This window comes from Lutra lutra, chromosome 12 (genome assembly GCF_902655055.1).
Source record: "Lutra lutra chromosome 12, mLutLut1.2, whole genome shotgun sequence".
Classification (NCBI taxonomy): domain Eukaryota; kingdom Metazoa; phylum Chordata; class Mammalia; order Carnivora; family Mustelidae; genus Lutra; species Lutra lutra.
Genome location: NC_062289.1, coordinates 24,271,477 through 24,298,486, shown reverse-complemented (window position 1 = coordinate 24,298,486; position 27,010 = coordinate 24,271,477). Strand labels below are relative to the sequence as shown.

Sequence of the window (27,010 nt, the reverse complement as noted above, 5' to 3'; positions counted from 1 at the left end):
CGCAGCCAAATACTTGTTTCATTGAGCCTCCACCAAACCACGGGCAGAACATTGGAGAAGATCTCAGTTACCTGGTTTTATGACCTTCTAAGACGTTCCTCATGTCTGGACCTCACATTCCTGATTTTGTAAAGTGAAGTTTGGATGAGATTATTAAGGATCCCTCAGTACTATTAAGGATCCCTCATTATTATGATGATAATAAAAATAATGGTAATAAAGATAGTAGTAGTCATATTAGCTAATGATTGTTGGGCACTTGCCATGTGTCAACGCTAAGTATCTTATGTTGTCTAGGAAAAATGTGCAGTGTTTTTCCTTTATTGTCACTCCACACTTCTGAAGCTGGATCGGGGGAAGGGGTTTTTCCCATACGGACCAATTCTGTAACACCAGTGGCATGTTCTACAATTCAGTTCAATTCTGACACCATCCACCCAGAGCTGGGGTCCAGTTGTGCAGGTAAAGGGCTCGGTTGCACAAGACCACCCCTGCTCCAGACACCCAGTCCAGGCCAGCTTGTCACCTGTGCTTCTGAGCCACTGGCTATCAGTCAGAAGTTCCCACGTCTCCCTACTTGGGTCCCATTCATTCTCTAGACCAGCTCACAGAACTCAGGAAACCGGTACTAGATTTCTGCTAGTACAAAGGGTATTAAAGGGTGTGAATAACAGCCAGATGAAAAGGTACCTAGAGTGAGGTCTAGAAGGATCCTGAACACAGGAGCTTCTGTGCCTGTGGGGTTTGCGGTGTCCAACCTCCTCACACATGGACGTGTTCTTGTTCACCAACCTGGAACACTCCAAACCCCACACTTGGGGGATTTTTATGAAGGCTTCATCACGTAGGCATGACCCATCGCTAACTCCACTCTTAGCTCCCCTTCCCTCTCTGGGGATCCGGGGTAGGGGGGCGGGTAGTGGAGGGGGTTGGGGCAGGGCTTGAAATTTCCAAGCTTCTGATTATGGCTTGCTTTTGCTGGGCACCAGCTCCCATGCAGGAACCTACCAAGAGTTGCCTCCTCAGAACAGAATTTCCTGTCACGCAGGAAACTACAAGGGTTTTAAGAGTTCTACATCAGGAATTAGGATCACAGACCAAACATTAGCAGGGGCTGGGTGCTGAGACCCAGCAGAGTGTTACTATCTCCTATTATTTCACATATGTTTGTAGCTCATTTTAAAATTCTTTCTCACTTCTACAAGCATACAAAGTAAATATTTCTGTGGTTCCCTTTTATAGATGTTGAAATTGAGGCACAGTGAAGTTAAGCAACTCGCTTAAAGCCGCAGAGCCAGGAGATGATGGACCTGGGATTCAAACCCAGGAATGTTGGCTCTACAGTCTCCACTCTTCACGAGCTAGAGGGGAAGACCGAGACTGGGCTTTGGAGTCCAACAGGTCTAGTCTGAGGACTAGAGGTGTAGTCTCTCTTTCCAGTTGTCTCTAGCCAGGCTACTTCCATACACCTGTTTCCCCATATGTAAAATAAGAGTAACACCTGCATTACAATGTATCCATTTGCTTGGGCTGCCATAACAAAATGCTTTCTCACCATTCTTGAGGCTGCAAGGTCAAAGTCAAGATGTCAACAGGGTTGGTTTCTCCTGAAGTCTCTCCCTGGGCTTCAGACCACCACTTGCTACATGCTTATGCGATCTTTCCTCTGTGCTAATACACATCTATGTCCTAACCTCTTGTTTTTATAAGCACACAAATCATATTGGGTTGGGATTCCATCACCTTTTATTTATTTATTTTTAAAGATTTTATTTAATTATTTGACAGACAGAGATCATAAGTAGGCAGAGAGGCAGGCAGAGAGAGAAGAGGAAGCAGTCCCCGCGCTGAGCAGAGAGCCCGATGCGGGGCTCGATCCCAGGACCCTGGGATCATGACCTGAGCCGAAGGCAGAGGCTTTAACCCACTGAGCCACCCAGGCGCCCCTTAATCACCATTTAAAGACCCTGTCTCCAGATACAGTCACATTCTGAGGTACTGCGGGGTAAGGACTTGAACATATGAATAGGGAGGAGGGAGACAGACTTCAGCCCACCACAAGAGAGGTCTGTGTGTCCTCAAGGACGTCGTGTTGTGTAAAGTGCCTGACCTTGTGTAGGTACTCCATTAATTCGGGGTCCTTCCCCTCCCTGACACTTCTGAATTCATATCTACCTCTTTCTTCCTGGGTGATGATGAGATGTGATGCTGTTGGCAGCCGGCAAGGAAGCACTGCGTGGAATCTGTCTGTTCAGCAGCTATTTCTAGAGTGGAAAAAAAAAGTCTCTCCCTCATTTTAGATCGTTTGTGGCATGGTTTATAGTCCTTGAGTGAACACTGGAGGCTTTGAAGTCTTAGAAAAATATTATGACAAATCACAGCCCTTCAAACTTGCGTGACATATTTTTATATGAGGCTGTTAGCTTGCCCTTCACATGTGACTTTATCCTTCTTCCCCAAGGGAGCAGCATCCCATTCCCCTTGCAGTGGGACAGCTGACACATCTAACACTTTCCATACAGACGACCAAGGGAGCCCTGCTGCTGTCCCCCAAAGCTTCCCGTGCTTCCTTCTGGCCTCCTGTTCCTTCCCGGGAGCCCACCTTTCCAAAGTCACAGAAGGTGAGAGGTGGGCTACCCGAGAGGAGCCAGGAGTGTGGAAACATTACTTAATTCCTGTTGAGTTCCTCACGGTGCCCTGGCACGGTGACGTGGACATGAGAAGAAATGTAGGAGCCTTTTTGGAGAGACGTGAAGTCCTGGAAAGAACCAAGGATCCGCAGCACCATACAGTGGTCAGAGCCGCTGCTGCCAGTGGAGAGGCTGTTAGGTGCCCGACGTGAAGCAGATCTCCTTGGGTGCACGATCTCCAACCTTTGTACCACCTGGAGAGAAGGATTCAAGAGCCCACTTCTTAGGACGAGGAGCTGAGACTCCAAGATGCTAAACAAGTCTCTGGTAACCCGCAGAGCCAGCAGCCAAAGCCAGGACTGCTTATGTGCGGACCTCTGTGGAGGAGGAAACCCACTGGGGCTACTTTGGCACACTCTGGCGGAGTCGTGGAGGTGGGAATGAGTGGGGGAGGACGGGAGGGCCCAGGTGCCCAGACCCGAAGTGACCTTGCCCCTTCAGATATCTGGGGAATGGAGGAAGACACAGCTCAGCCTTGGGCTGCAGGCAGAAGTAGCTCTGAAGAGACGAAAGTCGTTTCTTAAAGGCTGGTGCCAAGCTTGACACCTGGAAATGGGCGTGAACCTGGAAAGCAGACGTTTCTTACACGGGATCTGAATCAGCTAAAGCCTGAGATAGGAATTTGTCATCTGCTTTTTCTGTGTGGAGTTTGTACCCCGAAAGGACTCGATTCCAGAGTTGTTGGTTTGAGTGGGCTCTGAGAGTTTGGTGTTCTATTAAGGGAGGTTGGAGGGAAATGGGGAGAAAAATGTAATCTTAATGTCAAACCACTGTTCCCTTTATAAATTTTTTCTGGGTGTAAAATTATGGTCACAGAAAACAGAAAATTATAAAGGAAAAAAAAATGTCTCTGATTTACCACTTGCAGATAACCATCACAATTTAAAGACTACCTTTCCAGTATCTTTTCTGTGCAATTTTAAGATAAAAAGGGAATCATACCTGGCATCATTAGTAACTTTTGATCACTTACGGGTACATCATGCATATTTTCCAGTATCTTTAAATGTCTTTCTCCCCCTTTGGGTGATGAACTATAATCTAATTAGCCCTTCCCATTGGGGCATCAGGAGGGTTGAGAGTATACCTGGTAGGATATCCCATTAGGAAGCTCCCAACAGCAGAATGGGGTGTCTAGTCTGGGAAATCTATGCTATTTATATACAGCTCACTCTGTTAATAATAATTACCTCTAGTAATAATTATCTCTGTTTAATATCGATATTTGGTATCTCTGGTATCAGCTAACAGTGGTCAGAACAGTGTCAGTGTCTGGCACTTACAGCTACCTTGTTTTCTTTTGTCCCCCTAATAGAAGCAGTCCACATGTGTTACAGACCTTTTGTTCTGGAAATGAGTAGTAGAGGAAGATGATTCATCTTGAGAATGGTGGGTGTAGCCCAATGTTCTTTATATTCACCCATCTTTGTACGTGATCTTTATGCAGGCACCCGTGTCTGAGCACAAAGGCAGGTGCCCCAGAGCACCACACTAGGAGTGTCGACATGTCTGTAGCATTGAGATGTTGTGAAGGAAATTGACAGTCAGAGATACATTGCAAAGTGGGCTTTTTCCCCTGTTGGAGTCCACACCAGCAGTGTGGCCGTTCAGGGGCCCTGCTCTGCCACCTGGGATGTCACAGTAACTTGAGTTGATACCCCAGTCTCAATTAATTCTGGTTCTCAGGACATTCTTGTTGCTTACAGAAAAATTATATGAATGACCTTGCCATTGGAGGAATTGTGCCTGCGTTTAGCCCTTCCATTGGCCTAAACACACACACACACACTCACTCACTCTCTCTCTCATTCTCTCTCTGTGTGTGTTAGTGGCTGAGCATTGAGAAGAGGAGAAGGGACAATGTCCAGACTGATGGAGCAAACTTCTATGAATGTATCTTCAAAAAAAAAAAAAGGGGGTGGGGGGAAGGAAATGAAAAAGGCTAATGTCCTGTAGCAAATGAAAATTACTTGCAAATTCACAAGTCAGTGTTGTTGTTATTTAACTTTGCTGTTGCCCCAAATTATTATTTGTCAATTTCAGGAGCAGGATACGAGCTGCCACCTGAAAAAAAGTGTTGGTTGAGTGGGAAGTCAGTTGGTGACACACAAAATCAGGCTCCATTCGTGTCTTTTCACGAGTCAGGAATTCACAGAGGACCCTGGAAGAGGCACGTTGCATGAAAAATCCCCTTAAAGCATTCGCTCTCTGAAACATGCAACATAAAAAGTGGTGGGGACATACTATCAGAGAAATTGGTTGTAATCTCACTCTGTTAGACATTCCTGTGTGGAATTTGGGTAAGTCTCCCCACCTTTTTTGGACCTTGATTTCCTCATCTGTAAAAAGAAGTTTACACAGATTTTTAGTTTTTAACTTGTGTTTGAAAAGTGCTTTGCCGTTCCATAGACATTTGATATAAACTTATTTTAAAGTGTATTTTTAATTTCTTTTAAGAATTTTAACCAAAAAAAACCCCACACTCAAATCGGTTGTTTCTCAAATTTTAACATATTTGAAACTCTCAGTGTGTTCATCTTATATTCAGCTCATCTCAAAGTTTATTCTGACATCTTTAACTTAAAAATAACTTGAGGGCGCCTGGGTGGCCCAGTGGGTTAAGCCGCTGCCTTCGGCTCAGGTCATGATCTCAGGGTCCTGGGATCGAGTCCCGCATCGGGCTCTCTGCTCAGCAGGGAGCCTGCTTCCCTCTCTCTCTCTCTCTGCCTGCCTCTCCGTCTACTTGTGATCTCTCTCTGTCAAATAAATAAATAAAATCTTTAAAAAAAAAATAACTTGAGGGACGCCTGGGTGGCTCAGTTGGTTGGACAACTGCCTTTGGCTCGGGTCATGATCCTGGAGTCCCGGGATCGAGTCCCGCATCGGACTCCCGGCTCCACGGGGAGTCTGCTTCTCTCTCTGACCTTCTCCTCGCTCATGCTATCTTTCAAATAAATAAATAAAATCTTTAAAAAAAAAAAAAACTTGAGATTGTCAATGTGAATTATTAAAAAAAAAAAAGCTGTTACACAATTGCCCTAACTTATCTCTGTGACTCTGAATTTTCTCAGTAATATACAATTAAAATTTAGAAATAAACTGGATAGGGGCGCCTGGGTGGCTCCGTCAGTTAAGCGTCTGCCTTCGGCTCAGGTCATGATCCCCAAGTCCTGGGATTGAGTCCCGCATCGGGCTCCTGCTCAGCGGGGAGCCTGCTTCTCCCTCTCCCACTCACCCTGTTTGTGTTCCCTCTCTCTCTGTCAAATAAATAAATAAAATCTTAAAGAAAAAAAGGAAATAAATGGATAGTATTACATAATAATCAAGTTCAGTGTTCTCATTGATTGTCTTTATAATTAAATGGTTAGAATTTTACTAAAAATGGAGTAAATTACATAGCATAGTCCAGTGTCTGTCTGTCTTCTTAAGTGTTTCGTAATTACTAGCGGTTCTCCATTGTGTGTATTTGTTTTCCTGTAAGATTTGTTTTTAACATATTCTGCAATACTACCTCTGAGACAGCTTCAGACTTGATATTCTATATAAATAACACTTTTACATGTAAAGCAAAATATAATTTGTGACCCTTCAGACATAATAGTATATACTATTACACCATTAATGGCCATTAATGACTTTAGTAAAAGGCAGAGAATTAAAGTAATAAAATGAGTAAATGGTAACCATTATAGAAGAAATGTAGGCTGTATCCTAATTAACGAATTTGCTAATTACTTTTCCCGCTGTTTCGCTGATGTTTGGCTATCAGCTGAAGCACATTATTGTGTATCTGGGAAGAAGACTGGAAAGACTAGCTTACACACCAGAAGAATTCCACCCCAGGGAACTAAGAATGATTTCAGACTTGCTTTAGAAAAACTTTGCTGGTATATGCATTTCACCTTCCTTCCTTTATTTTATGAAAACTACCCAACACATTTAGTGAAAAAACTTTAAGAAACTGTGTAAACTCAAGTAGTCATGATTATCAAGAAGTTGTTTTCAGGAGCAGCTTCATCCTGTGATGAAAATACAGTGAAGCATTGTGTGGAATTCCCGTTTAAGGCTGGTATCCTTGGATAGAACAAATGCCCCTCATTTGATTACCTTTTATTCTTTTTCAGGAGTCACATGATGCTGGGTGTGTGCTCTAACACAGCATAGAACGTAATAGGTTCAACACACAGTGCTCAAAACTCCAGTGGCCTCTCTGGACCAATACTTTGCTAGGGGTGTTTGGTAATCAGCCTGCCCTTTGCCTTTGGAAAGGGGATGTCGGCTCATTCCTTTTTCGGTGCTGAATAATATTCCATTGTGTGGATATACCACAGTTTGTTCATCCATTTACTTACTGAAGGCCATCTTGGTTCCTTCCAAATTTTGGCAGCTGCTATAAACATTCATGCATAGGTTTCTGTGTGGCTGTTAAGTTTCCACTCCTTTGGGTAAATGCCAGGAAACAAGATTGCTGGATCATAGGATAGGAATATGTTTACTTTTGTAAGAAACTACCAACGGTCTTCCCAAGTGGCTATGCCATGATGCTTCGCTACCAGCCATGTTATGAGCGGTCCTATTGCTCTGCATCCTTGCCAGCATTTGATGTCAGTATTCCAGATTTTGGCCATTCTAATAAGTGTATAATGATTGTTTTAATTTGTGTTTCCCTAATGACCTACAATGTAGAACATCTTTTCATCCACTTCTTTGCCATCTGTATCTCTTCTTTGGTGAGGTGTCTGTTAAAGTCTTTGGCCCATTTTTGAATCAGGTCATTTATCAATATCTCTTCTGCAAATACTTTCGCCCAGTCTATTGGTTATCATATTCTCATGAGGCTTCAGGACTTTAAATGGGTTCTGATGTGCGCCTGAGTTTGAAAATCAGTGGGTTAAAATGTCAAGAGCATGTAAAGAAGGGGAGGATGACAAAGGGGTGGGTGGCGAGGGAAAAGCCCAGTCACTGGCAAGGGGTACAGACTCGCCAAAGCTGGTTCCCAGGCTGCTGTCACAGAGGTGCCTTCTTTCTTTTCCAACAGCAAGACTTGAGACTGGGTCCTTCCCAGCATCTCTGGAGCATTCTTTGCTCTGGGAACCATGGGGCTGCAAATAAGTAGATGAGTCCCTGGTCTTTCTACTTTTAATCAATGCAAGCCATGGTTTTTTGTTGCTTGTTTTTTTAAGAAAGTTTAAAAGAGGCTTATAATGAAAAGCTGTCATCTTCTATGTCATTCCTGACCCCAAACTTTCAAACATTTCTCTTTTTAGTTATTAATGTTGGTTAGTTACGAATCTCTAAATAAAATACTTCACCCACTTTTGGGGTGGTTTATTGTTGTCTTTGTGGCTCATTTTCATGCCTGGGTGGCTCAGTGGGTTGGGCTTCTGCCTTCCATTCAGGTCATAGTCTTAGGGTCCTGGGATCGAGCCCCATGTCGGGCTGTCTGCTCGGCAGGGACCTGCTTCCTCCTCTCTCTCTCTGCCTGCTTCTCTGGCTACTTGTGGTCTCTCTCTGTGTCAAATAAATAAATAAAATTCTTTAAAAAATAGACAAAGAGAAAGGAGTAATGAAGTAGGGCAGGCAAATCTGCTTGCCTGCCCGTTAAACAATCTGATATTATGTTACACATTTATTTTGTTGATGAACCCATAATGTCTTCCTCATTAGAAAGAAGCATCGTGGTCAGCATCTTTATTTGATTTTAATAGTAATCATCATTTTTTAAAGAGCTCATATTTATTATCCTTTAACTTCAAGCTTATAGTCATTACCTATCATTTCTCTTTCCATTGCTTTCAGCAGGATCTCTCAATATAGCATAAGAATATGCTCTTTCTTCTCCTTCCTTCCTTCTCCCCTTCCACCTGTCCAACAGCGTTTCTCCTCAATCTTTTCTGTCTCCACGTTGAGGACATCTGTCGTGTTTGTGGCATGTTTACTTGTAGATTGATTCTAAAAGTTGAAAACCAGTAAATAGCATTTACATTATGAATTTGTAAAAACAAACAAACCAACACCAAACCAAACCAAAAATGTGTCCTCACGAACTCATCCCATCCCTTATTCTCCATTGCACCTCCACAGGGTCCCCTCAGAACTGGGGGCTTAGATTTGGGGGCTGAAGCACATATGGTTAAGGAAGAGGAAGGGGAAGGAGGCAGGATCTGCCCGCTTTTCCACACGCAGACACGCTCCCATTTCTTATGTAAACTTTCAGTCAATTCCACAGTTTGGGTCCCTTCCACCTGGCTTGTTGATCCACAACCTGGGGCCTCTCCTCCTTACTTGCCCCTCCCTGCTTCCCCCCACCACCCCCACCCCCGCCCAACTGCTTTCTGGGCTGAGACTTCCAAATTCCCAACCTTTCAGAAATGTCTTCCAGTTGCTTCCTTGGTATTCCCTTCATTGGTATGGGTTCATGTTGATTTGAAGACCCCCTTACTGTCATTTTAATGCCCTCTGAGTGGGAGGGGATGTGTATTCCTGCTTGGTCCACATCTCAGTTGCCTCCCTCTGTCTCTGCAGCTGCCTCCAGCAGGACCTGAGTGCCAGAAGCTTTGGGATTTCTGCACTGGACAGGAGATCTCGCTCAGATAACTTTGCACTGGAGTGGAGGGAAGACCAGAATAGGATAGTGTAAAGCCACATGCACATTTGGTTGCCTTGGTAACCCTCTCACTGTAAATCCCACCTGAGGAGGTTGAGGGAGAAGAGGAGAGCCGCTGTCAGCTGGTGTGGTGGGGGATTGACGAGGTGGGAGAAGGGAAGGTAATCACCAGCTTGGAACCGCTCGGCAGCTAGGATCCGCCAGCTAGACGGCTGGGAACAAAGTCACGGTTGTCATTGGTATCCAGAGGGCCCCAAACTTGTTCAGTCATGCAAACAAAAGACTCGGGAGCAGGGAGAACAGACAGCAGCGGTTTGGGGGGCGGGGTCCTCTCCCCTAGTGCTTGGAAGGGCCCCTTGACCATCTCTTCTCCTTTTTCTTGGCCGCCCAGGAAATGACCTCCATGATGTTGTTTTTGAGGTGCCAGGAACTCTTCCCCCAAATAGCCAGGGTGATTCCCAACCTTCCCCAGCCAGGGCCCAAGTTCATATTCCATGGTCAGAGACAAGGCTTAAAACACAGATCTCCAGGGTGAGGGAACCCGGCTGGCCTCAAGCCCTTATCTAGGCACTAATGGGGAAGAGTATGAGTGTCTGAAAAGACGAGAGGACACTGCAGAGAAAGAAAAGGAACAAGTAGTCACGATTGCTGTCCCTGGTCCCGAAAGGAAGCAGAAGGAGGACCAAGGCAATCCCTTGTCAAGGGGCATAGGGCAAGCTAATGGCAACTGACTGGTGTCACTTGGCACACCAGCCCCATAGTCTGATTGCTGGGACAGCTCCAGCAGGGGTGGTGGGTGTTCCCTCGGGCAGCATTGCCTAATGGTCAGAGCGTGTGGCGTCCAGGGGCACGCTGCTGGGATGTGAAGCCCAGCCCTGCCGCTTCCGGCGGGGTACGCTTGGCCGGGTTCCTCCACTACGAGTCTGTTCTTGGTTTGTAAGATGCGCCACACCCCTGCGTTCCTAGGAGTGTCACATTAACAGTGAAGTTAAACGACATAAGGCACATTGTCACCTGTTGTTACTGTGTAGCGCTGTCACTAGTTACTGTGATTGTTAGGGTTGCTGTTATTCGGGATAGGGTTGCTGTTATTCGGGAAGCGCTAACATCTGTGATGATGATTTCAGCAGTCCCTCCTGGGCTCTTCTTTACCTTCCACACTGCCTTCAGGGCTGTTGGTTTTATTTCTCTCAAAACACTCTGTGAGATAAAAAGGGGAGGCAGAATATTCCGGTTAACAGAGGAGGAGACAGACTCAGGGTCCCATCTGTGTAAGTGGCAGAGGTCAGATGCAAACCCAGAGTTCTTTTCGTCAGCCAGAGTTTCCCCACTCCACAGCGCCTCACCAGCTCCTTCTCCCCGAGATCTCCTTCCTCCGACCAAGGGCAGGGCGGTCCCAGAAGCCTCCCTCAGTGGGAGACCCCGCCTCATCCCGGGAGTTTCCAGCAAATCTCACGAGGCTCTTCATAAAAAATTGATGAGAGGACTGCAAGGATCGTTTACCCTTGGCTGTTTGCTGATGGCGAGAGCGCCTTGCTCTGCTATGCACCTGGGTCCTCTGCCCCAGGCAGCACACCTGGAGCTGGCTGGCCAGAGGGAGGGGTCCCCCTGGGAGCATGGACCAGAGCAGGGTGGGCCGCCGCCTCAACCAGGCCTGGGCCCCGCCCAGCTTAGAGCAATGGAGCAGAGACAAGGTGGAACCGAGTTGGGGTGGGGTGGGGGGGTTGCGGGTTTGTGTGTGGGTTGTCAGAGCACCTGCAGGGGGCCTCCCTCCTGGGAGTGCAGCTGCTTCAGACCCAGAGCTGCTTCCTCAGGGCACAGTCAGCCTCCTCGTCCACCCCCACGCCTCCTGGGGGCCAGCAGATCCCTCCTCCCCGACCCCAACCGTCTCTTTCCCTCCAGCATCACACCTCTCAAGGCTCTTCATGGCTCTGACGCCACCGCCACCCGAAGTTCTCAGCATCTCCCCACTCCACCTCCTGGGGAGCTGCAGGTCTCAACGTATACATCACTTCCCCAACGTAATTGTCTTCCTCGTCCCCCTGGCTCCTGGCGTCCTGCACTTTCCCGTCACAAGTTTCTCACTGTTGCCGATCGCACACAGGCGTGATTTGTGCCATTGTTTGTGCCCCCTCTGCGCCTCTGCCCCTGGACTGTGAGTTGCAGGGGGGTCCCCCCCCCGTGGGCCCCCCCCCCCCCGCCTGGTACATAGCGAGGCTCAATAAATATTACATGAAAGTATTAAATAACACTGCATGCAGATGCTTTGGGCAGTGGGAAGTTGCTTTGCAAATGAGTTTTCATCTTGATTTTATTGCTGTCCGTGGGGCGACCAAACAGCAGAAGAGCCGTCCACAGCAGCTGAGGCTTCCGGAAGAATCCGGCAAAACGGTTTATAAGGAGATGTCTCAGCTGCACCGTCTTTTTGCTGTGGGGAAGTAGGCAAGTGAACCTGAGAAGGTCGCCTGTAGCCAGTTTCAATAAACAACCCGTATTTAGCATCCCGAGTTTGTCAGTGGTGATCTGAAACCTGGGAAAAGAAGCAAAAGACAGGAATGCCAGAGGGAACGGTGTGCAGTCCCTCTCGGGGTTTATGTTTGCCGCAGCTAGGCTGTTCCCACCGTGTCGATGCCCTGTCTTGGGTGAGGCCCAGGGGAATGTGCAGTCACCGGGATTCTACTGCAAATCCCTTCTCTGATCCACTTTCTCTCAGCTCTGCTGGACTCTCTCCAACACTCCTAGATCTGCTTGCTCTCTGCACCTCTGCTCAGCAGCCCCCGACCTCGCCATGTCTGCACCCTTGCCACAGTCCTGGGCGCTGCCCCACCGCAGTCTGGTTGCCCAGGCTGGCGTACAGAGCTTGCATCATTCCGCGTAAACACCTGCTCGGGTCTCAGGGAGCTGGCCGTCTTTCCACCAGCAGGTCACACTCTCCAGGGACATGTGCCTTTATGGACCACTTCTGCCAAGCACCTCTTGCGTTCTCCACTGTCAGGTCCCTAGCCCCGTTCCCATCCATCGTCTCCTTGCTGGTTCATCAACTTCCTTAGCACCCACTGTAAGCCAGGACCCGAACAGGGCAGGGAGTATCTGGGGGACCCAAACACGGGGCTCTTGCCCCCGGGATTCCCAGTCCAGTGGGAAGGAAGACTCCCAGACAGTAGAAGCTCACGAGACAACTGTTGGAGGCAGATGCTTTGTGCTCCCTGAGCTCCGAGAAGGAGAAGTTCACAACGAGGGGGCGGGGTGACATTTGGGCACGTGTAGGGTTGTTCCGGGAACACAATGACGATAGCGTGTCATCAGCAGATGGGCCGCATGTGCCTGGGATGGGGTGACTCAGGGATGATCGCCCCAGGCTGCAGTGTGGGGTGCGGTTTATGGAAGGCAGTTGGACAGAAGTGGGAAGACAGATGGGGTCTGATGTGAGGCTGCGTGAGGTGCTAGGGTTTAGTCTCTGGGCATTGTAGAGCTGTTAAAAAGTATTTGGCACCAGGAGACTAAAGTGATCAGATGTATTTTAGAAATATTAGAAGCAGAAAGAGGATGGATGGGGGCTAGGGCACACAGGGAGTGGCAGGGAGAGCCGCTGGGAGCTGCCGGGATGTCATTCCTTATTCCCTCGAAGTGGACTCCGTGAGGGCTGCCACAGGGCCCTCCACCCCAGAGAAGCACTTCCCTTCTCACCTTCCCCCGGTCATGGCCCTTACTGCGCTTCCCCCGGAGGTGGCCTCCTTGCGAAGCCTTGGAAGTGGCTGGAGAGACAAAGAGCACATCCAGGCTGAGAGAGCATCTTGACCACAGCCACAGGGGGTGAAAGGTCACTGAGATTTTCCCAGCCACTTTCTCCAGCAGCCCAGGAGAGATGAAAGCAGATCTGCGGTCCTCGGAGCCCGGGTGAGCCTTGTGTCGAAGCTGGCGCTCAGTCCCTTTCTGGGGTTGGGTCGGAGAGGAGTCATAGAGCTCACTATTGAAGTCAGTGTTTTTTCTGCTTTTTGGTTGGTTTCAAAGAAATAGACTTGCGTTATAAAACTAAACAGATGGCAGGGTGTGGGGTGCTAGGCGAGACCCCCCACCTCCATTCTGGATGCCCAGAACAGGCTCAATTCTGCTGAAACCCGCGTTGTCTTTCTCTTCAGGCCTTCTGAGGCCGGGCCTCTTGAGTTGTCCCAAGTCCACTGTCTGCCTACATTTGGGTTTCTAATTTGCAATTTAGGTGGTTGAAACAGATTCAAACTAAAACCAATTTACATCACTGCTTGGAAAAAGAGAATAACTCTGTCATTGGTAAAATAAAGCATTGCTTTAAAATCACCCTTCTTCCCATCCAGAAGTTTCTCCCTGGAAGGTAGGGGTTCTGTCCCCTCCCACCGCCAGGGTGAGCAGTCGCCTCCCTGCTCTCACTCCAAGTGAGAGGGACCAGTGCTGAAGGGGGCCGCTCCTCCAGCCCACCTTGTCCGGATTCAGCCACCTGTTCTTACTACCCAGACTTTACCTCCCCCGCTCATGTTCTGGAGGGCAGCTCTGCCTACGATGTAGCTGAAGTCAGCCGCCTTCCCTCTCCGTTGAGTCCCAGTTTGCCCTGGCCCCTTGACATTGGGGGGAAGGTGATACCTATCAACTTGGCCCTCTTAGCGGGTGCCTTGGAGGCTGGGTCTGCATATGAGCCTGCTGGTGACCGAGACCTTCTCCAGGCCAGGAGACCCGTTGACTGCGCTCTTGTTCCCAGCACATGAGAGCTCTGGGTCACAACAAGAAGACAGAGCCTGGTTTGTGCTATTTCTTTTTAAAACCCAATAAATCCTGAAGTTCGTTTATCTGCAGTGTGCAGGGGAAGGGGGCCGCAAAGGAACGTGTGAGTGCGTCACCGTCCAGCGCATTGCTGACCTCACACTCCCGCTGCGTTGGCCACAGTGCCGGCCCTGGTCGGGTTTCTGGCTGACTGCTCTGTGCGGGTAAAATCCAGTTCTCGGCCCAGGACTCCCTGTACCTGGGAGAGCTGTGGAGTTCTTGGCCGCCGACCAGCATGACATTTGTCCAGCTAACGCGTGGTGTTGTGTTGGTCATGCTGCCGCTGTTGTCAAGGTTCCTGCATTTTCCACGCTGAGGACTTTATTGATGTGTGTGTCTAAGGCTCCCAGGTGGTGAGGTGGGTCCGCGTGTACCAAGGGCTCACAGCAGCCGAACAATGGAGAAGGAAGGCAGGTGACTGCCTCTGGGAGTGGACATGGGGTCCCTCTTTCTTCCCTTTACTCCACTCCTTTCTCTCTCATTCCTCCTCCCTGATGTCCTTCTCTTTCTCTCTCCCTAGTTCCTCCTCTTCAAACCTGTTCCCCCAACTCAGGCCCACACCTTGCCTTGAAGCATCAGGGTTCCGAGTGCTCGGTTTCTCACAGATGCTTATGAGCATAAGGCGTCCGCATCCCCGTGATTGTTCACTGCCTTGGTTATATCGGAAGGGACAGAGGCATCTCTGGCTCCTGGCCCTGGGGGCCCAGCTGTCCTCAGACTAAAATGACCCTGGAACTCTCCTCAGGACCACACACGGGCTTGCGGCTCTGGAGGCCAGGCACCATGCTAGGCACCAGCCCAGCACGTCCTCAGTGGGGACACGGACCAATTCACAATCCCCTCCTCCTCCTACTCTGCAGGGTGGCCTGGCTCCCAGCTCTGCTATCAGGGAAGGGGGAGGATTGCAGTTTGGAGAGCTGACAGCGGCTGCCACATGGTCCATATGTGACTTTTGTTTCCCTGATACACACTAATTATACTTAATTGGAGGAGGAAGAGCTGCTCCTTCCCAGCTTGCCATTCTTCGTTGTGTGGAGCTCTTTGTCAGCTGGGTCGGGATCCCCTTCCTCATTCTTGGGAAGAAGGATCTTGGCTGGAAAAACCTTCACAAGGTCATTCTGAGGCCCAAGACATGCCTGGAAGGACCTCTTTCCAAAATCTGCTGCTGGAGCACTCTGCAGGCCTCCCTGACTAACCGCTGAAGAGTCCTTTCCCATTTCTGGGCCTCCGTTTTCTTTTTTTTTTCTTTTTTTAAAGATTTTATTTATTTATTTGACAGAGAGAGATCACAAGTAGACAGAGAGGCAGGCAGAGAGAGAGAGAGAGAGGGAAGCAGGCTCCCTGCTGAGCAGAGAGCCCGATGCGGGACTCGATCCCAGGACCCTGAGATCATGACCTGAGCCGAAGGCAGAGGCTTTAACCCACCCAGGCGCCCCTAGCACTAACCTTTAATTCACACTGATTACACCTGTGCCAGAGGTGTGTGTGCATATGAGTAGTATTGCAAAGAACCAGGAAAAAATGGAAAGAGTTGGATTAGTGGAATGAGATTATTTTACAGAACTTCCTGCACCTGGCACCTGAAAGAACAGGACAAAATCACAGTAAGAAAAGCTAAATAAAATAAAGATACAGGGCGCCTGGGTGGCTCAGTGGGTTAAGCCGCTGCCTTCGGCTCAGGTCATGATCTCAGGGTCCTGGGATCGAGTCCCGCATCGGGCTCTCTGCTCAGCAGGGAGCCTGCTTCCCTCTCTCTCTCTCTTAACCCACTGAGCCACCCAGGCGCCCCTGGGCCTCCCTTTTCTTACGTGGCAGGGGAGGGAGTCTTGGTTCCTGCTGCGGTCAGTGTGGACTGAGTGGGCACGGAGCCTCACTTTGAGGTGAGGATGGCCACCTTTATCCAGATGACGTGAAACGCAACTAAGAATGCACATGCCAGCTGGTGGGAAGCCCGGTGTCACCATCAGGGATCCCGTTCTTTTGTCTTGTTTAGGAGCCCTGGGAGGGGGAGGGGTGCATTCCTGAGTCCACTGCCCACCTCCCAGCTTCCTCCTCCTCTCCTGCCTCTGTTTGCTTTCTTCTCTGTTCTTCCTCCTCTCCCCACCAGGCAGGAGGAGCCTCTGTCCCCTTCTCCAGGGAGCTGAAGGCTGATCACTGCCATCTTCCCCTTTCCATGTCCAGTGGGGTTGGATGGCCTTCCGTGGGATCCTGGCCATTAAGACCCGAGAGGCTTATCCGTGTGTGGAATCTCGTATAGGCTTGCAGGGGATTCACTCTTTCTCAGAGACCAGTGACTGTCGCTGGGGTCCCTCCTAAAGCAGGCAGCCAACAGCACGTGCTGCTTCTCCAGGAGGGCCCGTTCCTGCGATGGGATCTCTGTGGCAGGTGGTTCTGACTCGGAGGGTCTGCTCACCTTCGAGGGAAGGAGGACTTCACCAGGAGAGCAGAAGAGAGGGCACTGGACACCTGGCAGCAGAGGTCAGGCAGTTAGAACAGAGTGGATGCTGTTGCCGTAATGAACTTGGTGAGGCACTTTGTGAGTGTCTCAGTCAGTTCGGGCTCTTCTACCACAGACTGGGCGGCTCATAAATAACAGAACTTTATTTCTTGTGGTTATGGAGGCTGGAAGTCCAGGCTCAGGCTGCCAGCGTGGTTGGGTTCTGATAAGGACCACTGACGTCTCACTGTGTCCTCCCATGGTGGAAGGGACAAGAGAGATCTCTGGGGTTCCTTTCATAAGGGCCCTAATACCATTTGTGAAGGCTCCATCCTTATGATGTAATCACCTCCTGAAGACCCCGCCTCATAATACCATCCCACTGGGGATTAGGATTTCCACACCTGGATTGGTGGGGGTGGAGGGGTGGCGGGAGGATGTATTCAGTCTACGTCTGTGATTTTTTTTTTTTTTTTTTTTTTGTGATTCATTTTAGATCCATTGCTAGACACCCCATTCGGGGCTGAATGTGGCAGTGTGTGCTGGGTCATAAGGGAAGATAGAAATAATTTAGCCCAAAGTTCCCTGCCACTTGCCTCTGACAAAAACCGAAACACCAAGACTTAAAACATGTGCAGTAGCTGGTGGGCCAGTGTCTCTCCCCACGCGGAGGCCACTCCCTCTTGGAAGAACGTGAAGGGACAAGCCCGAGGAATGAGAAAGGGTCACGTCTCAAACCCCCTGGAACCCAGCCAGTGTCCCTGTGGAAGTTAAGAAGTTACGACTTCCCTCCAGTATATGGTTTCTACTTTTGAAAGTGTGTTTGGCTCACCGGCCTCTGTTTGTCCTTATCCCCATGAGGACGTGGGGCAGTGGGGTTGTTCCCACTTCACATACTTGACACTCCTCCTGGATTGCTCGCAGGCAGCCGCAGGACTCGAACTCGGGTCCCGTGACTTTTCTCCTCGGCTGTGACAGCCCCGAGTGGTCCGGGGATTGTTGGGGTCCCCTGATCCATCAAAATATGTCTTCTGCCGCTTGTGAACAGGGAGATGCAGTCGCCAGGAGAGGGAACTTTTTTCTGCTCTACGAATGATTTTCTCTGTCCCCGTGAGCACAAGCCCTGGGAATGATTAGCCTCCATGGGACTAATAGGAGGTAGCGTGTGCACACATTTGCTGGGTAGCGGGCCAGGGGACTGGGTGAGAAGTTAAGAACTCTGTCAGATTTAAAGGGACTGAATGCAGGATTCGAATCGGACAAGACGTGAAATCCTCCCATCTGGTTGGCGTCTCTCAGGGGGAGGGAGGCGTGAGTATTACAAATCTGCATTTATAAATGATGTGGAGCAAGGGAGGTCTCGGGGTGCCTTTGTGCTGCCCGAATGTTATGATTCGTCACCGAGCCGGTTAGGAGTGGGGCACTGGGGCTGTGGCAATGCGGAGGATGGAGTCCCTGCCCTCACCGAGCTTCCGGGCAGACACAGAAGACAAGCAATTAAAGCAGAAACAGAACAGGAGAAGAGTGACGTGAGGACAGAACCAGGGGACGCAGCCTGATACATAGGCTGGTCTGGGAGGGAAAGGAGCATCAGGGAAGGCTTTCTGGATGAAGGGACATTTAGATTTAGACCTACAGGATGAGTCAGAATTAGCCAGGGGAAGAGAGGGACCGAAGCTGGGCATTGGCGGTGAGAGGCCAGAGAGAGCCGCGTGGGCGGTGGATGCCTACAAGCTCTGCTCTGACAGCCAGCTCCAGGCGGTCGGCAGAGGCTCTCAGGGGAGCTGGTGTCCCTGGCTCATCAGGAAGGAGAAGGTGATCACCGATTGCCAGCAGCTGCCATAGGCGCAAGGTGGGTTGATAGTAATACGTCTGATACCTGTTTGCCATTTCTGGTCTAAAAGCAACACAACTTAGCTTTGTGCAGTGGCAGTATCTTAGCCAATGAGGTTTATCCGAGGCGCGATTATTGCTGATTACTGCTAATTAAAAGCAACACAACTTAATGCTGAATCCCGTAGCTACAAACCAGGGATCTTCCCCACACTGCCATGGGCGCCCCCTGCGGGCAGGGAGTAAGTAGTCCCACGTATGGGTCCAGAAGTTTGGTAGGAAAGGTGAGGTCTGAACAAGGACTTCCTCCGGGACGAGCAGCTTTGTGCTTTCCCTCGATGGCTTATTAAATCTTGCCTCACAGAGAGTAATCTCCAAAGTCAGGGAAGGCACAGTTCATCTATGGGCGTCATGCAGCAGGTGCTGAAGCAAATACAGCAGAAATTAAAGATGCAGACGCCGCTTTTGAGATGCTTACCCCTGGCTGAAATGTCTGCCCTTTAGAACAGAGCAGGCCCCAAATGGGGGCCTCACCTTATTTAGCCACTGAAATCATAACTGCCCTGATTTAGATTTTGAAAGAAGTCTTCAGCTATCCCAGATTTCTTTCCTTAAAAAAATTAAAAAAAAAAAAAAAAAGAACAACTAAGAAGTTTCCCCTTGCATCGACAAAGGTCAAGTGAAGGAGTTGTCTAAACCCAGAAGGATTCTTTGGTGGCACAGACACGTGTGATCCATCCTGAAGTCAGACTCCCAGCCTCCGCAGCCACGGCCGCCCCCCTGGGGACCAGCACCCACACTTCACATGTGGGGACTCAACCCTGTCCCCCTCTCCAGCTTTGCACTGATGTGGGCGTGGCGCTCCAGTGAGGCTGCGGGAATTCTCTCTGCGCCGCTGGGAGGCCTGCGAAGTCTTTGTTCTGCCTGGCTGCTTATGTAATTTTCAAGAGAAAAGGCAGAGCAAAGACCGAACTGCACACTCCTGCACGCTGCACTTGGGGGAGGAGGTGACAACCCCAAGGTCTGACGTTCCCTCTGCTAACTTTTCTCTTCCTGCCCTTAGTAGCTCTCCTCTTGCTCCCTCTCAGAGAGAGGAAGACAAAACAGGTTCCCCTCCTGTTTCTTACTCCGCGTCCCCCCGCCCCGTGTGTTCTCGAGGAAACCTTATAAGGGAAGCAAGCCATGGTGGGTGGCATCACCGCCTCCAGGAACATTCAGACCTTTGCACACCCCAGGGGAGGATGCTCACCGGGGCCTGCTCCCCTGCCTGAGATGTATTTATAGGGATGTGTTTGGCTTGGCTGGCAGCTGTCCTGCCGGCTGGTGTGCAGAGGGACGTCCCAGGCAGGCCCTCGGTCGGCAGTGGTGCTGGTCACGGGAGAGGCACGGGATAGGAAATGTGGCCTGAGTTGGCATTGCTGGCCAACATTTGCAGCAGCTGTCTGCCCGTGCACCTGGGCTTCCACAGCGAGGAGAGGCCTTTCCTTCCAGCACGGCAGCTCACTTCGCATAAACTCCCCCAGCTGCCTCACCTCCCGGCTGGAGGGCGGCTGGAGGGCGGCTGGAGGGCGGCTGGAGGGCATGGGACTTCATTTCGAAGCCCAGAAGGCCAGGAAGAGCTGTCTCTCCCAAGTCCTGGAGCATCGCTGCTGTTGCCGCTGGGGTAAGACCCATCTGAGCTCAGAATCAGAGATGACACAGTGCTAACTGCCTCAGGACCAGCCCTTCCTTCCTTGGTGAGGAAGGGCCTTCCAGTCACTATGCTCTTTTGGGGTCCCTGTGACATCCTGCTTGAACCCCCACCTTTACCTCCTGCTCTCCCTGGAGGGATTCCAAAAGCTTTCTGATCTGGGCTTCAGGGACCCATTTTCGATTTCTCTTCCCATTCGGGTTATATTTGGTCATAACCAAACTCTTCCTGCAAGCATGTAGGCTTTCCTGTGTCATTGGGTATCAGTTTCTTGAGTCCCTACTCTATGTGGGACCCAGGACGAGACACTAGGGCTCTATCAGTGAAACAAGAGAGGTGACGTGTCGTCCCCCCCCACCCCCTGCCCAACCCCAGGCTCTGTCGGGCTCTGGAATATGATGAAATCCGAGCCAGGACCCCTGGCCCAAGAATTCTCAAAGTCAGAGGCCGGCGTTGCATCTTCTTTGTCTTGGAAACATCAAGAGCTGCAGGTCTCCAAGTCCCTTCTGAGGCATCGGTGGTTTGTCACTGTAGAACAACATCTGAAAATTCAGGCACTTGAGCAGCATTTATTGTCACATGGTTTCTGTGGTCAGGACACTGGGCACAGCTTAGTGGGTGCTTGTAACATTAAATCTCTTTCGAGAATTCATCAGGCTGTGGCCAGGGCTTTTTTTTCTTCTCACAGCTCACCTCAGGGAAGGTCTGCTTCTAAGATTGCCCCTGTGGTGGCCAGGGGGCATCCGAAGGCCTCCTTGCAAGAACTCATGCGGAGGGCGCCTGGGTGGCTCAGTCGGTTAAGCGTCTGCCTTTTGGCTCAGGTCACGATCCCAGGGTCCCCAGATCGAGTCCCACTTTGGGCTCCCTGCTCTGTAGGGAGTCTGCTTCTCCCTCTGCCCCTCCTTCTACTCATTCTCTTACTCTCTCTCTCACATAAGTAAATAAAATCTTAAAGAAAAGGAAAAAGAACTCAGTGGATGATCCCCTAGGGCTGCCTCCCCTGGCTTCCCTGAGAGTGATCACCCACGAGGAAAGCCATGGCCTCTTTATAACCTCATCGGAGAGCGGACATCTCATTACTTCTGCCTCACTGTTCCTTAGAAGACGGTCAGGAAGTCCAGCACGCTCTTACGAGGAGGGGATTACACAGGGCCTGAAGCCAGGAGGCGGGGGTCATTGGGGGCCGTCTCAGAACCTGCTGTCCGCAGCCTCGGCACCCCGCTCGGACTGGTCCGTCCTCTGTCTGCCGCGTCCTAACTCCCACACCTGCTGAGGGCTCTTCATTGTTTCTGTAATTGTTACTGCTCTGGTTCCTCTTTCTCAGTAGGACCACAAGCTCCTGGAAGTCAGGAGCCCTGCGCTCTGCACCTCTTCCTCTCCCGCCCCCATCAACCATGTACCTGGCAAGTTACTGTCACATCATGTCCCCTTCAAATAAAAGGGGGAAAAGGCGGTGAAAATGTCTTAGACAGAAATAGAGCCTAGCAGCCTCACGGGGCGAGAAAACTGGAGGTGGGCATTTCCAGGTTTGGCTCAGCCACTCAGCAATGTCAGCACATGCCCCCCTCGCCCCGCCCATCTGCCAGCTCTCCTGTGCTGGCCTTTGTCCCCAGGCTTGTCCCTGTGTGGTTTCAAAGTGATTGCAGTAGCACCAACAGCACTTTCTCTCCCACAGCCGTCCAGGGACAGAGTGGTTTCTTCTTGGGAAGGAAGCCTTTTCCTGAGCACCATCCCCCGCAGCGGGATTTCCTTTAAGACTTACCATTCTAAACGGGATCATATAACCAACCCGTAAGCCGGTGGCTACCAAGGAGGGGCTGGGTTACCGCGCCTTTCACTCAAGGCCCTCAACAGGGCTGGTGTGGGATATCCCCTTGCCTTACGGGGTTTTGGAAATGTGTGAGGCTGTCACAGGAACCAGAAATGCTATTGACATTTAGTAAGTAGAGACCAGGGTTCCTGAACTGTTGACAACAGCGCGCCGTACAGCTGCATAAAACAAGTAACCCTTTTCCAGTTCTAGAAACGGTGGCTTTAGACCAGTGGTTCTCTGCTGGGAGCGATGGGGTGCCTCCTCCACCAGCGATCGGTCTCAATGTTTAAAGACCTTTTGGTTGTCACAACTCAGGGGTGCTCTGTCATGTAGGGGCACTGCCAAAATCCCAGAGTGCATAGGTCAGCTCCCCAGCTGAGAATGACCAGGCTCACGGTGTCAGTCACATCAAGGCTGAGAAACCCTGGGTCGGAACCATCGTGGGTCATCCCTGGTCGGGCTCAGCTGCTTGTTGGCTCACCCAGACCTGTTTTTGTTCTCCCGGAGGAAGTGGGAATGGTTCCTGGTTGGTGGCCCATGTCAGCACCAGGACCTTGTGAGGTCAGGGAGCTGGGAGAACACTCAGCTCCGTTCACGCCTGGGATGGCCGGTCTCTGCAGCCCGGGCTCTGGTGTACCTGAGGCTTACGTGAGAGAAGAGGTCAAGAACTGGTTGGAAGGGAGTGTGATGGTGGTTTAAGCTTGCAGTTTTTGGTTTTGGTTTTGGTTTTTTTCTTAACTCTTAATCTCATTTTAATGTTCTGTTTCTCAGTTTCTGTTTCCATAAAGTGGGCAGGGAATCGAGGTCTCCACACTGGGGCTGCTTTCCTTTGGGAAGTGCCACAGGTGTGCCTATCCCCCAATTTTCCCTTCCTTGGGCCTCGGAAGTCACATGGGCCCTAGGTGGCTCATGGTGAGGGTCACTCACTTGGGCTCAGATCATGTGTTAACTGTGCTGAGAGGTCACCTCTGGAGACGTCGACTGCTAGTGGGGTGACTTTGGGCAAGTCACTTCCCTCTGGGGTCTTCATGGGAGCATGACACAAACCGAAATCCTCAGGCGCAGCTCCTGGCCCATGGTGACCTCTCAGTCTGGGCGGCTACCCTGTCTTCATCACCTCACCTTCTCTGCCTCTCCAGATAGCCTCTGGTAAAGGCCAGCTGAGTAGGAGTGAGGCGGTCAGCAGTACCCGAGAATCACAGAGACAGAGGGTAGCCTGTGGGCCCTGAGGCCAGGAAACCTGCAGATGAGCTCAACTCAGCCCAGGGTAGCTCCCTGGGAGGGCACGCAGGCCTGAGGCTGGGCCACCGTGAGAGGCAGCTGGAGGACTGAGGCCAGAAGGAAGGAGACCATGCACGGGGAGCGGGAAAGGTCTGAGTCATAGCACACTTCAGTGCCACGTCGGGAACAAGCTAGAGAATGTTCCTACACCGTCTAGAACAGGGGCGACAAACTGCAGCCTCCTCACCAAATTCAGTCTCCCACCTCTTTTTGTAAATAAACAAATTTTATTAAATTTAAATTAATAAAACTTAAAATAATTAATAAAATAATTAAAATAATTAATAAAACTAAAAAATTAATAAAAAATTTAAATTAAAAAACAATTTTTAAATGCGGCCATGCCCTTCTTTTGGGTATTATCTGTGTCTGCTTTTGTGCTGGAAAGCAAGGCTGGAGTAGTTGCAACATGGGAAGGTCTGTCCTGCAAAGCTTTAGGTGTTTATCCTCTTGCCCTTTACAGAAAAAATTTGCTGATCTCTGGTCTAGAGGACTTCGTTCACATGGGCTATAGTGATTAGGGTCACGAACCTTAGAGTCAGACAGACTTGACTCTAACGTGAATGGTGCCACCTAGAATTTTTGCAGTGCGCAGCCTGTTCAACTGTAAACATTAGCCTTGCCTGAAAAGGATTTCCTGCAAGTTTTTGGGTGCTCAGCAGAGAAAAGAAAGCTCTGTCTGTGAAATATCAGCACCTCATCAGGGGCCATCCACCGTTCCTTCTGAAAGTTGATGGTAGCATGAGGCTTGGGAGGATCTGAACAGGCAGAATGGAGTCTAAATTTAGACTTTCCAAAGCCGCTTTGTAAACCAGATCCCCAGGAAACCCAGCAAGGGACAGTTGGCACACACCATCTCGTCTCTGGTTTGCCTCCACATGTTAGAAAGCTGGATGCGTAAGAGGATCATTAATTGGCCTCAAAATAAGGTATTGCAGGAGAGTCCAGGAGAAATCAGTGGAGAGATGAAGCTCCGTTGCTAGCTCCATCCAGTCCTGGGGATAGATATTTCTACTCCTGAATTTTATGACGACATTCACCATGAATCACCGGAGCCCGGGCTGCCCTTGCAGGAGTTACACGTGTTCTTGCTCATTGTCATTCGAGCACAGCTGAACCCATGACCTTTCCTTCCTTCAAGGTGAATGCCAACTCCCTGGTTGGAAGCACACCTGATTCAGAGCAGCTCTGAGCCACCAAATTCAAACGGAGAATGGCTGTGCTTTGCCCTAAGAAGTTGCCAGAATCACTCCTCTGCCCAGGTGGGCACATCTCCAGATGCTGGGTCTGCCCCTCTCCAGGACCCGTGGGCCCACGCCCCCTGGTGTGTCACACAAACAATGAACCACTAATCCAAGACGTCTTAGGGACTCGGTGTTTTGTAATCAGCCCACCTGTGGAGAAAGGCAGAAGGTTTACCCGGGAAATTATAGAGGAATTCTAGAAACTGAGAAAGTAAAAAGGACTGAGAAGGGATGAGCAACAGTAAACTCACATGGGAACAGAGAAACGGCCGGTCAAGGGCTGCCTGCTTAGTGCTGGAATTCTGGAGCAGAAGGTGCTCCCAAGAGGGTGGCAGTGTATCTGGGTGGTTGGGGCTTGTCGTGAGAAGAACCTTCTGGAGCAAGTTGTATTGAGGCAGCAGACACAGGGAGGGGAGGCTGACCATGCAGGAAATGTGGGCATGACCACTTTGTAGCGATAACGGACGGATGTTCTCAGACACTCCCAAGCCACAGTCATTGTCCAAGGGCAGCTTTGTGCCGGAACCCGAGGAGCTTGAAGTCTAGCTGGGAGATGGTCATGGATAAAAAGCTACCTAGCAGCCCAGATTCATATATGGTAAATGTCACGCACAAACACTGCGGGAGTGGAGAACAGGGAAAATGTCACTGGGGACACTCCAGGAATGGGAACTCTGGAGTGGAAGTGAGATGCCATCTGGATTCTGAGTGATGGGTAGGATTTCAGCAAGTGGGGAGGAAGCAGGAGGACATTTCGGGAACCGGGAAGGTACAGGCAAAGAAGGAAGGCAGGAATTGAAAGAGTGTACTTAGAGGCTGAAAGGCCGAGTGGCTGGAAGCAAGTCTTCCCAAGGGGACACGGTCCTTGCCCGCTGGAGCTGATAGCTCATCAGGGAGACCACTGGCACACACACACACACACACGTGTGCACACATGTGTGCCCACGCACGCCCAGGGTAGGTGGTCCCTGCCCCATGTGAGAGGAAGAGGAAAGAGTTTTAAAAATAAATAAAGCACGTCTTAATTATTCACAGATTATCTGCATTGCAGCTGATCTGGAACAAATCCTGCTCTCATTTGCTGGTGATGTCATCCCCTCCCTGCTTAGGTGCTCAGTCCTGTCTGTTTACAACCCAGTGGGAGCTGGCAAGGGAAGAAGACTTAAGCATCTCTTCTCATAAAGCAAAATATGTAATTGCCTGTTTGCTGTGCCCTTGGGAACTGGACCAGGCATATGGATAGAGAGTGAAAGCAGCTCCAGTTTGGTTTCTGTTATCAAATGCACAGGGAGTGAGGAGAACAGAATGCGGGACTGGGGTGATTCTTTGGTTCCCTTGAATTAGGTGTCCAGGTGGACATCACTGCATGGGCCGCAGAATATGGCACAGAGGGTGGTCCCAGCACTGTCCCTAACTGGCAAGGAATCCTCAGAGTGAATGGTAGTCATTTCTCGATTCATCAAATGTTTATGAACCTGTTTATGCTAGAAGCACTGAGCTAGCCTCCTCTGAACCTCAGTGCTCTCAAAGTCTCAAAGTGAGGACTTGGACCAGAATTATGGTCTCACAGTGAACGTGCTGGCATTTGGGGGTTCGTGTCAGTTACTCACTGACAGAACCGCTTGGCAGGATGGTTAGCCAATCTGGCCCTGCCTCTCCAAGGCCAGTAGTGACTCCTAGTCGAATTAACCAGACAGGGCAGCACCATCCCCGGTTAAGGACCACTAGACTTGTTTGCTGTGATTGCTTCCCAGTCTGAAATTTCTCTAAGACCAAAGTTATTTTGCTGCTGGGACCAGTAAAAACATGCAGAGTAGAATCACTGAAGATTTTGATAAAACATTAGAATAGTACGTCCATCTTACTCAAGTACAAGGGAATTTTTAGCAAAGTTGTCAATAGCTAACATCTGCTGAGCATTTACTATGTTCCAGACCCTTGGCAAATCTGTCATAAGTCGTCAGAGGGGATCTGATTATTTACTATTTCAGATCATCTGTGTCTCCTGATTTGCCCCCTTAATTTCAGACATTGAGCTAACTGTTGTTTTGCCTCACTTACCATTTGCAGAGTTGTGCAAAATTCAGATATGAAAGCATCCCTATAGAGGATCCAACGGGGTGATGAGAACTAAGAAATAGCTCTGAAATTCACTCCTTTGTGCAGCATACAGTATTTGTTCTCTGAATGTCCGTGGACTTAATAAACTTGTGAAACCTGCCACTCCCTTAAGAGCTATGACATTGCCTTTACTCCAGAGGTCTGATTTTACATTGTTTGTTTTGCAGTTTTTTTCCTCCCCCTTAGGTCCTGTGCCTGTAATTTGAGTCAGCAGCCACCAGGGGGCAGTCAGGATAGGATTTGAGCCATTGCTTTGCAGAGCTACATCCTCATCATCAAAGAGAACACAGTTCACCATGCCGGTCCTGGTGTCTTGCTAAGTCTGTGCCCTTCTTTGCTGGGCAGAGAGTCCCTTTTATAGGGTGGTAATAAAGTTCTCTTATTTGGTGTGTGTGCTTAAGCTGCCTCTTTGGAAAGCAAGAGATACACATGTAATTAAACATCAGCACCTGGCAAATTCTCTCAAAATATCCAGAGACATTTGCGAAAGGGAGAAGCAAAGG

The 27,010-nt window shown here is 49.8% G+C and overlaps 1 protein-coding gene and 1 pseudogene across 2 annotated transcripts in view; both read left to right on the top strand.

Annotated features, from left to right (window-relative positions):
- The window catches only part of MAPK4 (mitogen-activated protein kinase 4), a 149,378-nt gene that overhangs the window by 70,469 nt on the left and 51,899 nt on the right, over window positions 1-27,010 (top strand). The gene's annotated exons all lie outside the window — the stretch shown is intronic.
- On the top strand, window positions 18,441-18,519 carry LOC125082728 (uncharacterized; annotated as a pseudogene).